Raw genomic sequence first — 13,220 nt, forward strand, 5'->3', positions numbered from 1 at the left:
AGAACATGATCACTAGCATAAGGTAGTTTGTCTTTTTGTCTGAGGATATTGATATGAGATACAGAGATCTCTGTAGAAGCAGACTGTTACCCAGACAAGGGCAATAGACTTATGGTTCCTCTACTTGATGTTACTGTACATAGTATTTATGTATTTAGTATTTATGTTAATGTGCATCGGCCTTGATCTCTAAGAGGCTGCAGGATATAGTCAATCCCACTACCCTCTCACTTGACCTCCTCCTGACCTCTGTCTGACCACTCCTTCTGGGTAACAGGATGCTCTTTGTCAGGCCATGGCCCCTTCTCTCTCCAGCAGCTTGGACAGGTCTGGTTGTGGCCACAGGGGCCATCGCAAAGGGCCCTTCATAATCTAGGGCACACTCTCCACAAAGACATGGGTCACCATGAAATGGACAAACAGACGGACCATAGGGGGTGAACCTTCTGCTCTGCGGCCTGGGTGCATCTGTGACACTCACTTTGGAAACTTGACCTTCACCTCTAGATTTGACCATGGTATGATGCTAGACGAGCAGTTGGAAGGATGTGCCCTGGCCCTGCCCTCAACCAGGAATCAATGCCATTACCAACAGAGTCACAGGGCCCTGTGACTCTGTTGGTAATGGCATTGATTCCTGGTTCATTTGAAGAGAGGAGCTGGATGGAAGGTCTTAGAGGTGCTGAGGACAAGATGGCTGCTCTAGGTCTATTGAGTGGTGTGAGTGATTCATGGAGACGAGGACATAATGAGACAGAGTCCTGAGGGTGTATAGAATAGGCACTATGCCTACAGCAGCTACACTCCCTCTCACTCTCTCTCCCCTCCCCCTGTCTACCCCCTCCTTCCCCAGCCGAGAAGAGGGGCTTTTAGGGCTCTGAGAAGGGGAAGACTGTACTGTCTAATTGGGATATGACTCTCCCAGTGTTGCTGGTGTTGAGTAGCTGTTACAACAAGATGATGTCTGCAATATAAACATTCAATCTATGGTGTCTAAATGATAGGGTCTAATTAGAAATGAAATGTATAGACGTTTTCGTTAGATCTACATTCCCAGAGCCACTAATCAGCAGTAGTAAGTGTTGGGACTCCCCCAGTGAACATCAATATTTAAGGACACACAGGGACTCTTCCATTTTGGGATCCCAGAGGACTCATCCTTCCCTTTGCTCCTCATCCTCCCCCTCTGTCACTCCCTCCTTCACCTCCTCACCTCTCTTCCCTCCTCCACCTTCTCCCCCACCTCCTCTCCACGTCTGGAGCTCATCTTCACCTTCCTCCCCTCCCCTTCTCTCCCCACACTCCCTTCTCCCCATCACTCCACCTCTTCGTCTGACAATCCCTAGCCCTGTAGCTCATCCTCACACATGGAGCTGGGTTGGGATACTCTATCTCTCTGCTTAGCCAGTTTGCCAGTCCATAGGAGATTGAGATGCCGCTGATGATGCAGCTGGTTCTTCTTTGTGGCTAATCACTTCCAGAGGCACTTTTGATTTGGGTTTCTACAGCCTGCGTTATTTTTCACATTAGCGACGTGAATGCCCTAAACTCCCCCATTTTTTATCAAATTTGCACCATATGCCTTGAAAGGAGATGAGCCGACTGGTTGGTGTGCTTCTCTCTAACTCCCCTTCCTCGTGTCCTGTTTTGATCACCCGGGCCCTGACAGCGAGCGCTTGGAGACAGTATTACGTTCCCAAAAATTGCCTCACTGAAGATAATGAAGGCCTACATTTTTTTGGAGGGGTACAGTGTTCAGAAATGGAGAGACAGGGACTTAACTGAAGACCTGCTCAGTAGACCGTTATTACCAAATCAACATCAAAGGTCAAAAGTCAGAAATAGGCAGTGGCACGGCAGTAGTCTAAATATATCATTCTCTCTCTCTCTCTCCCTAACTTCCTTGCTCTCGCTATAGGATTGAAATAGTTTAATTTCACCTTAGATTACCAATGTGTGCCATGCAGTGTAATCCATACACAAAGACTTCTGGGAAGAGTTTGTGGAAGGGTGGGAAAGGGGAAACTGATTGCTGAAGCAAATGCCGCCTTGAACCAGAATTCATATAGAGTATCGGTGTCACAATGAAACCTTTCCCCTCTGAGGGAGAGCAATCAATGCCCTTATCAACTGTCTCATCAGCACAGGGGCCACATTTGCTGCTGGCAATTCATAGAGTGACGTGTTGCAATCAGGAATCAACCTACATCTTAGATACTGAATCTCCAGTGGAAAATAACATCATGTAACAGAAGTCAACTAAATGATACACACCTGAAAGGAAATGGGCACTCTAACTGGAGGGAAAATGTACCCATCAGAAAAGAATGACCACACACAGCTGAGACATTCACAATGACCATTAAGAGGCCATATCTTACACTGCATTAATAAGCATAAAAGTAGTTTCTTTGTTTGTCTTGTTCATAGACTGCCTTAACTGTCAAACAGAGGAATTCAAATAAAGATTAGATGCTCTCACAGATGCTTTTTACTTGTAACAGAACAGGTTTCTATCTGCAAACCACAGACTGTAATCATTAAGGATTATTTTATCTCAACAGCCTCAGATAATCATCATGGGTTACTGGCTCAGAGACGGAGTAACAGTACACATTGTGCAGTCATTCGTTTGTGTCATTCACTCCATCATGACACCCTTAATCTTCCCCTGGGTTTCTGGGTTTCGGGACAACCGCTAACGCAGCGCTCCTCATCCCCTCATCACACAGCACCCAGATCTGGCCCTCGCTGCGACTCCTTAGATAGGTTCAAATAGCTGCTGGGGCTTAACGGCCGGAAAACCAAATCACATCTCCTCTCACACATCTTATAGCCCTGCACGGCCTTCCTTCAGCAAGCAGCAGGGAGAGGGTTAACTGCACTGAAGATGGTTTTGTTCTTCTTTAATCACAGAGTGAGAACAGCGGCACCTTCACTACTGAACATCCCTGTTGTGCAACGATGCCCAAGATCATATCTGTCTGTCTGTGTGTGTTTTAAATAATAAAAGCATGTTTCATCCTGTCAAGTCAGAGTGCAATTAAGTATCTCATCTCATAACTGCCTGACCTGACTGCAGCAGTGGTAATGATCATAATAGTAGTGTACAAATACATGGGAGACAGGGAGAAGGGGAAGGGGAGCAGGTTGGTCATTGACGTTCGTGGCTTATCAGCAGCAGGCCATCACTATTGATTTATTAATGCTGGGGAACGCTAATTGAATTGAGATCCAGGAAGTAAGTTAATGTAGCTGACAGCGATACAGGAATTTAATCTCCCCATGGTGCATAGAATTATTATGACTCTTCTCTATCTGGGCTGTCAGAGGGATAAATAGTAAATCAATCTGGTCCACAATGAGGCACTCAGAACAGATTACAGAGGTAGAGAAAGATCATAACGATCCTTTCTCTGTCTCGATCACCAATCATTACTCAATTAAGACCATTTCAATAAGTATTGAAAGTATTGAAAAGAAATCTACGTTTTTATAATATGCTAAGCACATATCACAGACTGAAGCCATAGTATCAGCGTCCCAACACCTTAATCATGGGTTATTACCTGACAATGTGTTATTACCTGATAATGTGTTATTACCTGACAATATGTTATTACTTGACAATATGTTATTACCTGAAAATGTGTTATTACCTGACAATGTGTTATTACCTGACAATGTGTTATTACCTGACAATGTGTTATTACCTGACAATGTGATATTACCTGACAATATGTTATTACCTAAAAATATATTATTACCTGACAATGTGTTATTACCTGACAATGTGTTATTACCTGACAATGTGTTATTACCTGACAATGTGTTATTACCTGACAATGTGTTATTACCTGACAATGTGTTATTACCTGACAATGTGTTATTACCTGACAATGTGTTATTACCTGACAATGTGTTATTACCTGACAATGTGTTATTACCTGACAATATGTTATTACCTGACAATGTGTTATTACCTGACAATATGTCATTACCTGACAATGTGTTATTACCTGACAATATGTCATTACCTGACAATGTGTTATGCATTTCCAAGTCAAATGGATACTATACCTACATGTTTCAAGCAGACCACCATAGTCCCTGTGCCCATGACAGTAACCTGTCTAAATGACAATCGTCCCGTAACACTCACATCTGCAGCCATGAAATGATTTGAAAGGCTGGTCCTTGCTCACATCAACACCATCATCCCAGATACCCTGGACCCATTCCAATTAGCATACCGCCCCAACAGATCCACAGATGACACAATCTCTATTGCACTCCACACTGCCCTTTCTCTCTTGGACAAAAGGAACACCTACGTGAAAATGCTGTTCATTGACTACAGCAGCATTCAACAACATAGTGCCCTCCAAGCTCATCACTAAACTAAGGATGGACTTCTTGAGGGTAGGCTACAACACATCCACCTCAACAATGGGGCCTGCACCATACTCCAACACCATCATTAAGTTTGTAGACGACACGATGAGACATCCTATAGAGAGGAGGTCAGAGAACTAGCAGTGTGGTGCCAGGACAACAACCTCTCCCTCAACATCAGCAAGACAAAGGAGCTGATCGTGGAATACAGGGAATGGAGGGCTGAGCACTACCCCATTCACATCGATGGAGCTGTAGTAGAACAGGCATAGAGCTTCGGTTTCCACAAGTTCCTCAGTGTACACATCACTAAGGCTCTATCATGGTCCACACACACCAAAAAAGTCATGAAGAATGCACAACAATGCCTCCTCCCCCCCAGGAGACTCAAGATATTTGACATGGGCCCTCAGATCCTCAAAATGTTTGACAGCTGCACCATTAAGAGCATCTTGACCGGCTGCATCACCACTTGGCATGACAACTACTTGGCATCCAACTGCAAGGTGCTACAGAGAGTGAGTATGCCCAGTTCACCACTGGGGCCAAGCCCCCTGCCATCCAGGACCTCTATACCAGGCAGTGTCAGAGAAAGGCTCCAGCCACCCAAACCATAGACTGTTCTTTCTGCTACCGCACGGCATGTCTGGAACCAACAGGATCATGAACAGCTTCTTCCCCCCCCAACCATAAGACTGCTAAATAGTTAGTCCAGGTAGCTATTGAACTATCAGCATTGACCCTTTTTGCACTAACTTTTATGACTCATCACATACACTTCTGCTACTGTTTACTCTGTCATTTTATTCCTGATTATATGTGCATATCTAACTCAATTACCTCGTACCCCTTCACATACAGTAGACTCAGTACTGGCACCCTGTGTATATAGCCAAGTTATCGTTACTTATTGTGTATTTATTATTGCTTTTATTATAACATGTTTTACTTTTCTTTAATTTCTCTATTTTCTCTCTCTCTCTCTGCATTGTTGGGAAGGATCCGTAAGTTAGCGTTTCACTGTTAGTCTACACTGGTTGATTACAAAGCATGTGACAAAGACCATTTTATTTGATTGATTTGATATCCCTAGGCCCCCTGTAAGGGTATAAACCATCTATACACAGCACCAGTCAAAAGTTTGGACACACCTACTCATGCAACAATTTGTCTTTCGTTTGACTATTTTCTAAATTGAAGAATAATGGTGAAAGACATCAAAACTATGAAACAACACATATTGAATCATGTAGTAACCAAAAGTGTTACACAAATCAAAATAGATTTGAGATTATTCAAAGTAGCCACCCTTTGCCTTGATGACAGTTTTGCACACTCTTGGCATTCTCTCTACCAGCTTCATGAGGGAGTCACCTGGAATGCATTTCAATTAACAGGTGTGCCTTGTTAAAAGTTCTTTTTTGGAATTTCTTTCCTTCTTATTGCGTTTGAGCCAATCAGTTGTGTTGTGACAAGGTAGGTGTGGTAAACAGAAGACAGCCCTATTTGGTAAAAGACCAAGTCCATATTATGGCAAGAACAGCTCAAATAAACAAAGATAAATGACAGTCCATCATTACTTTAAAACATGAAGGTCAGTCAACGTGGAAAATGGCAAGAACTTTTAAAGTTTCTTCAAGTGCAGTCGCAAAAACCATCAAGTGCTATGATGAACATGGCTCTCATGAGGACCACCACAGGAAAGGACCCAGAGTTACCTCTGCTGCAGAGGATAAGTTCATTAGAGTTACCAGCTTCAGATTACAGCCCAAATAAATGCTTCACAGAGTTCAAGTAACAGACACATCTCACCATCAACTGTTCAGAGGAGACTGTGTGAATCAGGCCTTCATGGTCGAATTGCTGCAAAGAAACCACTACTAAAGGACATCAATAAGAAGAAGAGACATTCTTGGCCCAAGAAACACAAGCAATGGACATTAGATCGGTGGAAATCTGTCATTTGGTCTGATGAGATTTTTGGGTTCCAACCGACGTGTCTTTGTGAGACGCAGAGTAGGTGAACGGTTGATCTCCAAGTGTGTGGTTCCCACCGTGAAGCACGGAGGAGGAGGTGTGATGGTGTGGGGTGCTTTTCTGGTGACACTGTCAGTGATTTATTTACAATTGAAGGCACATTTAACCAGGATGGCTACCACAGAATTCTGCAGCGATATGCCATCCCATATAGTTTGCGCTTAGTGGGATTATCATTTGTTTTTCAACAGGACAATGACCCAACACACCTCCAGGCTGTGTAAGGGCTATTTGACCAAGAAGGAGAGTGATGGAGTGCTGCCGACCTCAACCCAGTTGAGATGGTTTGCGATGAGTTGGACCGCAGAGTGAAGGAAAAGCAGCCAAAAAGTGCTCAGCATATGTGGGAACTCCTTCAAGATTGTTGGAACGGCTTTCCAGGTGAAACTGGATGAGAGAATGCCAAGAGTGTGCAAAGCTGTCATAAAGGCAAAGGGTGGCTACTTTGAAGAATCTCAAATCTAAAATATATTTTGATTTGTTTTACACATTTTTGGTTATTACGTGATTCCATATGTGATATTTCATAGTTTTGATGTCTTCACTAATATTCTACAATGTAGAAAATAGTACAAATAAAGAAAAACCCTTGAATGAGTAGGTGTCCAAACTTTTGACTGGTACTGTATACCTTTCTTATATTCCTGATATGCCATTAGTTAGTCCAGTCCAGTCCAACATGTGCCCTTGTAAGAGAAGACAAGTTGCCTGCATTAGCACTTTGCATGAGACTACCACCACTACAACTACCACTACAAGTTCCTATATTATCAGAAGAACCACTACAAAATACCCTTATGTAAAGTAATTAATACAGCTAAAATCTACAGAAGGCAGGAGTTCTTCCACATGGTCCATTTCTTAAATGTATATGTATTTGTACAGCTGGTGTTTAATGTTAGCCTGGTCTGAAGGTGTAAGTAAATCCGCAGACTGGAGCTCTGACAGTAGCTGGAGGCTCAGTGTCCAGAGCAGAGAGGAGCAGAGAGCCATGCCCAAACCACTACAGTGTACTCAGCACTGCTGCCACCCACCCAGCCAAGGTGTGTGGGCCTGCCTGGCGGGGATCAGATGACCTCGGCCGGAGTCGCGAGCCAGGGGGGACGGTGTTGTGTGTGTGTGTGTGTGTGTGTGTGTGTGTGTGTGTGTGTGTGTGTGTGTCAATGAGTGCTCCCACATACACACACACACACACACACACACACACACACACACACACACACACACACACACACACACACACACACAAAAGAAACAGTGAAAAGAGAGCGAGAGAGAGAGAGAGAAAGAGCGAGAGAGAGCGAGAGAGAGAGAGAGAGAGAGAAGAGTGAGAAAGAGAGAGAGTGAGAGAGAGAGCGAGAGAGAGCGAGAGTGAGAGAGAGAGCGAGAGAGAGAGAGAGAGAGAGAGAGAGAGAGAGAGAGCGAGAGAGAGAGAGAGCGAGAGAGAGAGCGAGAGAGAGAGAGAGAGCGAGAGAGAGCGAGCGAGAGAGAGAGAGAGCGAGAGAGAGAGAGAGAGAGAGAGAGAGAGTGAGAGTGAGAGAGAGAGAGATAGAGAGAGCGCGAGAGAGAGAGAGAGAGAGAGAGAGAAAGAGGGAAAAATGGAGAGATGAAGAGATCATACAATTATCCAACCAGACTCACTGGCCAGGCGACGGCGGAAAAAGAAAAACACTTTTTTTCTCTCACTCTTTCTGTTCTCAGTGGTTAATAGATACATGAGTTATATACTTATTTTAGCCTCTTTAATCTTGAGATTTTATTGCATGCTCAGCCAAGACCTTCTACCAGTTTCAGGGAGACGCTGCCAAAAGAAATGAATGAAAAACTGAAAAAACAAAATATTGTGGAGCCATGGCTCAGAAGCCTTCCTCTTCTTGCCTTTAATTTCCTTTGAAAAGCTAAGCTGTAAAAGAAACACCTAACTCAGACCAGGTATTGTATTAACACAGTGTATCTAAGAGAGACTCCCCTGGAGATGGACAGGTTAGTCTAGTTTGCAGTTATGTACTGACGTTGCATGTGGAAGTCAGACACAAGTTGTCAAAGACAAAGAAAGAGGCACAGTCATCTGTTTTATACTAAGCAAAGAAAACACATGAACTACGAGTGAGATGCCTCCTTACATATTTTCTTGTGTAAGACACTACATCTTAATACCATATCGCACGAGGATACTAGTGATTATCTTAATTGTATGTTACTTTTCAGTTATCAAACATATTTACTCCATCACAGCTTGATTGAATGATTTGCCTATTGAAGCAATGCTTCCCAGCATCTACTGCCCTATTGAAGATACAGAGTGGAGCATGGTGTTGGCCCTAATACAGGCCTGATTTTCTCTGGCCATAATGGATTGTATGAGTGGAGTGGGGCTTCTAGCTGACCACTGCATTAGGGGCCGGGGGGCTGTGGCCACTGCAGCTCTCAGGACTGAAGAGACTGGAGAGTACTTAACGCTGGGCTGGGAAAGGAGGGGAGTGGAGGGCCTCTGAAAACCACAGCTGACCACCGGGGCACTGGGAAATTAGACTAGGGAAACCACCGTCCAGACCTGGGTTGGAAAACAACGAGTAGGTGAGTTGTGGGGCCTGGCGGCCGGCGGGCACGGCCACGCTGATGGAGGTATTAAGATATTAATTGCTTTTTGACATGATTTTGTTAAGGGGAGAGGTAGAGGGCAGGCTGCGGCTTCTCTCTCACACACACAGGGGTGGTTTACTGGCGGAGGAGCCTGACAAGGCAGAAAGGGAAGGATTGGTGGAGGGATCTATCTACACAGGAAAGGGCCTGAGCACACCATCAGGAGGATATTGCATGGCACTCTCTGAGGTCCAGTTGATTGCATGGAAATAATGTTGGATGGTTCATTTACTGTTATTCTATTGTTGGAATACTTAACAGTAAGTAGGTGTGCCACTACACCAACAATTTACAAGACTTTGCCGTAAGGATTACCATATCTAGTTCCAGGTAATATAATAACTACATAGTAATTACATAGTAATAAATGAGGGGGAGGTTAGCCACACAGCACAGGGAGTGTTGGGAGACAGCAGCGTTTGGGAAACAGATTGTGGTTTAACCCCAATGAGGTGGTGGTGCGTCAGCTGCAGGGGCGGCCTGCGCACACGGGGGCAGACATAAACAGCCGAGCAGCGTCCCTGATACAAGGCCAGTCTCAGTCTACAGCCCTGGGAGGAGTGAATCACCAACACTGGACTTCAGCACGGACATACAGACCCTGTACTTACTGTATACTGCTGTAACCACGTCCCTCTGTCCACCATGTGTGTGTGTGTGTCTGTGTGTGTGTCTCTGTGTCTGCCTGTACTGTACACTATGTCTGTGTATGTGTGTGGTGTGTGTGTGTGACCATGCGTTTGTGCAGAGGCAATTGAGGAGGGAGGGAGGGATGGGCAGAAAGTATTACCATCAGCATATCTGTGGATCAAGGAGAATCCCTCTCTAATCCTGGCCTCTCTCCAGACTCCCACACACCGCAATTATCATTAATCCAGCCCTCCTCCTCCCTCCCAGAACCAGGGGCTGGGGCTACAGAAGCAGAGTTTCAGTGGGGTGATGTGTATGTGTTTTGGGGGGGAGGGGGGAGAGGGGGAAGAGGGGGAGGGCAATTAGCTCAGTGTGCCTCTGGAGACTAGACTCCCCCTAGAAACCACAAGGCTACCACTGGGCTGTGGCAGATCCAGAGATAGGACACACACACAATAAATGAACTAAAACTGTGGCGATAGCCTATGAACTGCATTTGACCAGTGGTTACATTACTCCCTTTAAGACAGAGAGAAGCCACACTATCAGCGGGGAGTTTCCTCGTTCACCCGCTCCCACAAACCCTTTTTTCTTTTTCTCCTTGCCTTATGGTTTTTGTTCAGTGTCCCGTTCGATATCCTGTATTCAGTGTGTTCTGTATTCTGAAGGGGAGCCAATGGGGAGCCAATAACAGCATATAGAAAAGCCGGGGAACGTGTGAAACCTGAGCTGCATGTGTCTGGAAGTTTCTCAGACAGTTAATTAAGGCTTTCACTTGGTTTGATAGATTACCCACAGTAAGGTGCTTCTCTGAACTCACATTAAACACACATCTTCAGGGCAAACACAACACAGAGGGTTGCCCTGCCCTGACACTCAACACTAACTCGATCTGAGACTCACAAAACACACAAGCCAGAGCTGCGGAACTAGAGGAACCAACAGAGACGTGATAACAGAATGAAACAGTTCAGACCAAACAATGGGCTGGGTTAAGTCAAAGCTGCCTCAGAAATGTTTATACAGGGTCTTTGTTGACATACTGTAGCTACTGTCCAATGAACACACGCCTCGTTTTGAAAACTGAAAAATCCTCCTTTGAAAGCAGTCTACCCACCCTTTTGAATTTGTTTACATTGATCAAAACCATGCGATTTCCCTTTGAATTGATTGAATTGAACCCAAGGTGTGAGAACTAATAACTAAGAAAGAATAGAAGGGAGATACGTGCTAAACTAACAACAGACACAATTATTATCTTAAATGGACACAAACATACAACAACACAAATTAAGACGAGTGCAACAACAGAGACAGATGATGAATGTATGATGCAAGCTTTTTTGGGGTGAGAATTCACCCTGTGATTTCCTCATGCAGAGCTGAGAGAGGTATAGTCTAGGCTAGCTGACAGTGAGTTGTTCTTGGGAACAGGGTGGAGAGGTGTCAGGGTGGAGAGGTGTCAGAGTGGAGAGGTGTCAGTGTGGAGAGGTGTCAGGGTGGTGACCTGTGTAACAGACCTCACATCTCACACCTTGACAGTTTTAACCCTGAGTTCTTCATCTCTCTCTGCCTGTCTTGTGAACACAGGGTCTTTGTTTATAAGTCGAGTAGTGAATTGCAAACACAAATTCAACCACAGAGACCAGGGAGGTTTTTCAATGACTCACAAAGAAGGGCACCTATCTGTAGATGGGTAAGAAAACAAAACCAGACACCGAATATCCCTTTGAGCGTGATGAAGTTATTAATTATGCTTTGGATGGTGTATGAATACACCCAGTCACTATGAAGATACAGGGGTCCTTCCTAACTCAGTTGCCGGAGAACGTACTGTAGGAAACTGTTCAGGGACTACACACTGTCACAAATGGTGATTTTAAAACGGAATAGAGCTAAGCACAGACAAAATCATAGCGAAAAACCTGGTTCAGTCCGCTTTCCAACAGATACTTGGAGACAAATTCACCTTTCAGCAGGACAATAACCTAAAACTCAAGGCCAAATATACAGTGCATTTGGAAGGTATTCAGACCTCTTGACTTTTTCCACATTTTGTTATGTTACAACCTCATTCTAACATGTAATAAATAAATAAAACATTCCTTAGCATTCTACACCCAATACCCAATAATGACGAAGCAAAAACAGGTTTTTCAAAATTTTAGCAAATGTATAAAAAATATTTACATACGTAAGTATTCAGACCCTTTGCTATGAGACTCAGGTGCTCAGGTCAGATCATTGTTGAGATATTTCCACAACTTGATTGGAGTCCATCTGTAGTAAATTCAATTGTTTAGACATGTTTTAGTAAGGCACACACCATTCTGTATAAGGTCCCACAGTTGACAGTGCATGTCAGAGCAAAAACCAAGTCATGAGGTGAAAGGAATTGTCCGTACATCTCCGAGACAGGATTGTGTCGAAGCACAGATCTGGGGAAGGGTACCAAAAAATGTCTGCAGCATTGAAGGTCCCCTTGAACACAGTGGCCTCCATCATTCTTAAATGGAAAAAGTTTGGAACCACCAAGACTCTTCCTAGAGCTGGCCACCCGACTAAACTGAGAAGTCGGGGAGAAGGACATTGGTCAGGGAGGTGACCAAGAACCCGATGGTCAGTTCCTCTGTAGAGATGGGAAAACCTTCCAGAAGGACAACCATTTCTGCAGCACCACCAATCGGGCCTTTACGGTAGAGTGGTGAGACGGAAGCCACTACTCAGTAAAAGGCACATGACAGCCCACTTGGAGTTTGCTAAAAGGCACCTAAAGACTCTCAGACCATGAGAAACAAGATTCTCTGGACTGATGAACCCAACATTCAACTCTTTGGCCTGAATGCCAAGCGTAACATCTGGAGGAAACCTGGCACCATCCCTACGGCGAGCATGGTGGTGGCAGCATCATGCTGTGGGGATGTTTTTCATCGTCAGGGACTAGGAGACTAGTCAGGATAGAGGAAAAGATTAACGGAGCAAAGTACAGAGAGATCCTTGATGAAAACCAGAGAGCTCAAGACCTCAGACTGGGACAAAAGTTCACCTTCCAACAGCCAAGACAATGCAAGAATGGCTTCTGGAAAAGTCTCTGAATGTCCTTCAGTGTCCCAGCCAGAGCCCAGACTTGAACCCAATCAAACATATCTGGAAAGACCTAAAAATAGCTGTGCAGCACCGCTCCCCATCCAAACTGACAGAGCTTGAGAGGATCTGCAGAGAAAAATGGGAGAAACTCCCCAAATACAGGTGTGCCAAGCTTGTAGTGTCATACCCAAGAAGACTCGATGCTGTAATCACTGCCAAAGGTGCTTCAAACAAGTACTGAGTAAAGGGTCTGAATACTTATGTAAATGTTTCATAACATATACATTTTAGAATAAGGCTGTAACGTAACAAAATGTGAAAAAGTCAAGGGGTCTGATTACTGAATACTACTGAGCAAATATTGTACAAACCAGGAGTGAAAAGCTCGGGACTTACCCAGAAAGACTGACAGCTGTAGTCACTGCCCT

The sequence above is a fragment of the Oncorhynchus tshawytscha genome, linkage group LG11 (assembly GCF_018296145.1).
Source record: "Oncorhynchus tshawytscha isolate Ot180627B linkage group LG11, Otsh_v2.0, whole genome shotgun sequence".
Classification (NCBI taxonomy): Eukaryota; Metazoa; Chordata; class Actinopteri; order Salmoniformes; family Salmonidae; genus Oncorhynchus; species Oncorhynchus tshawytscha.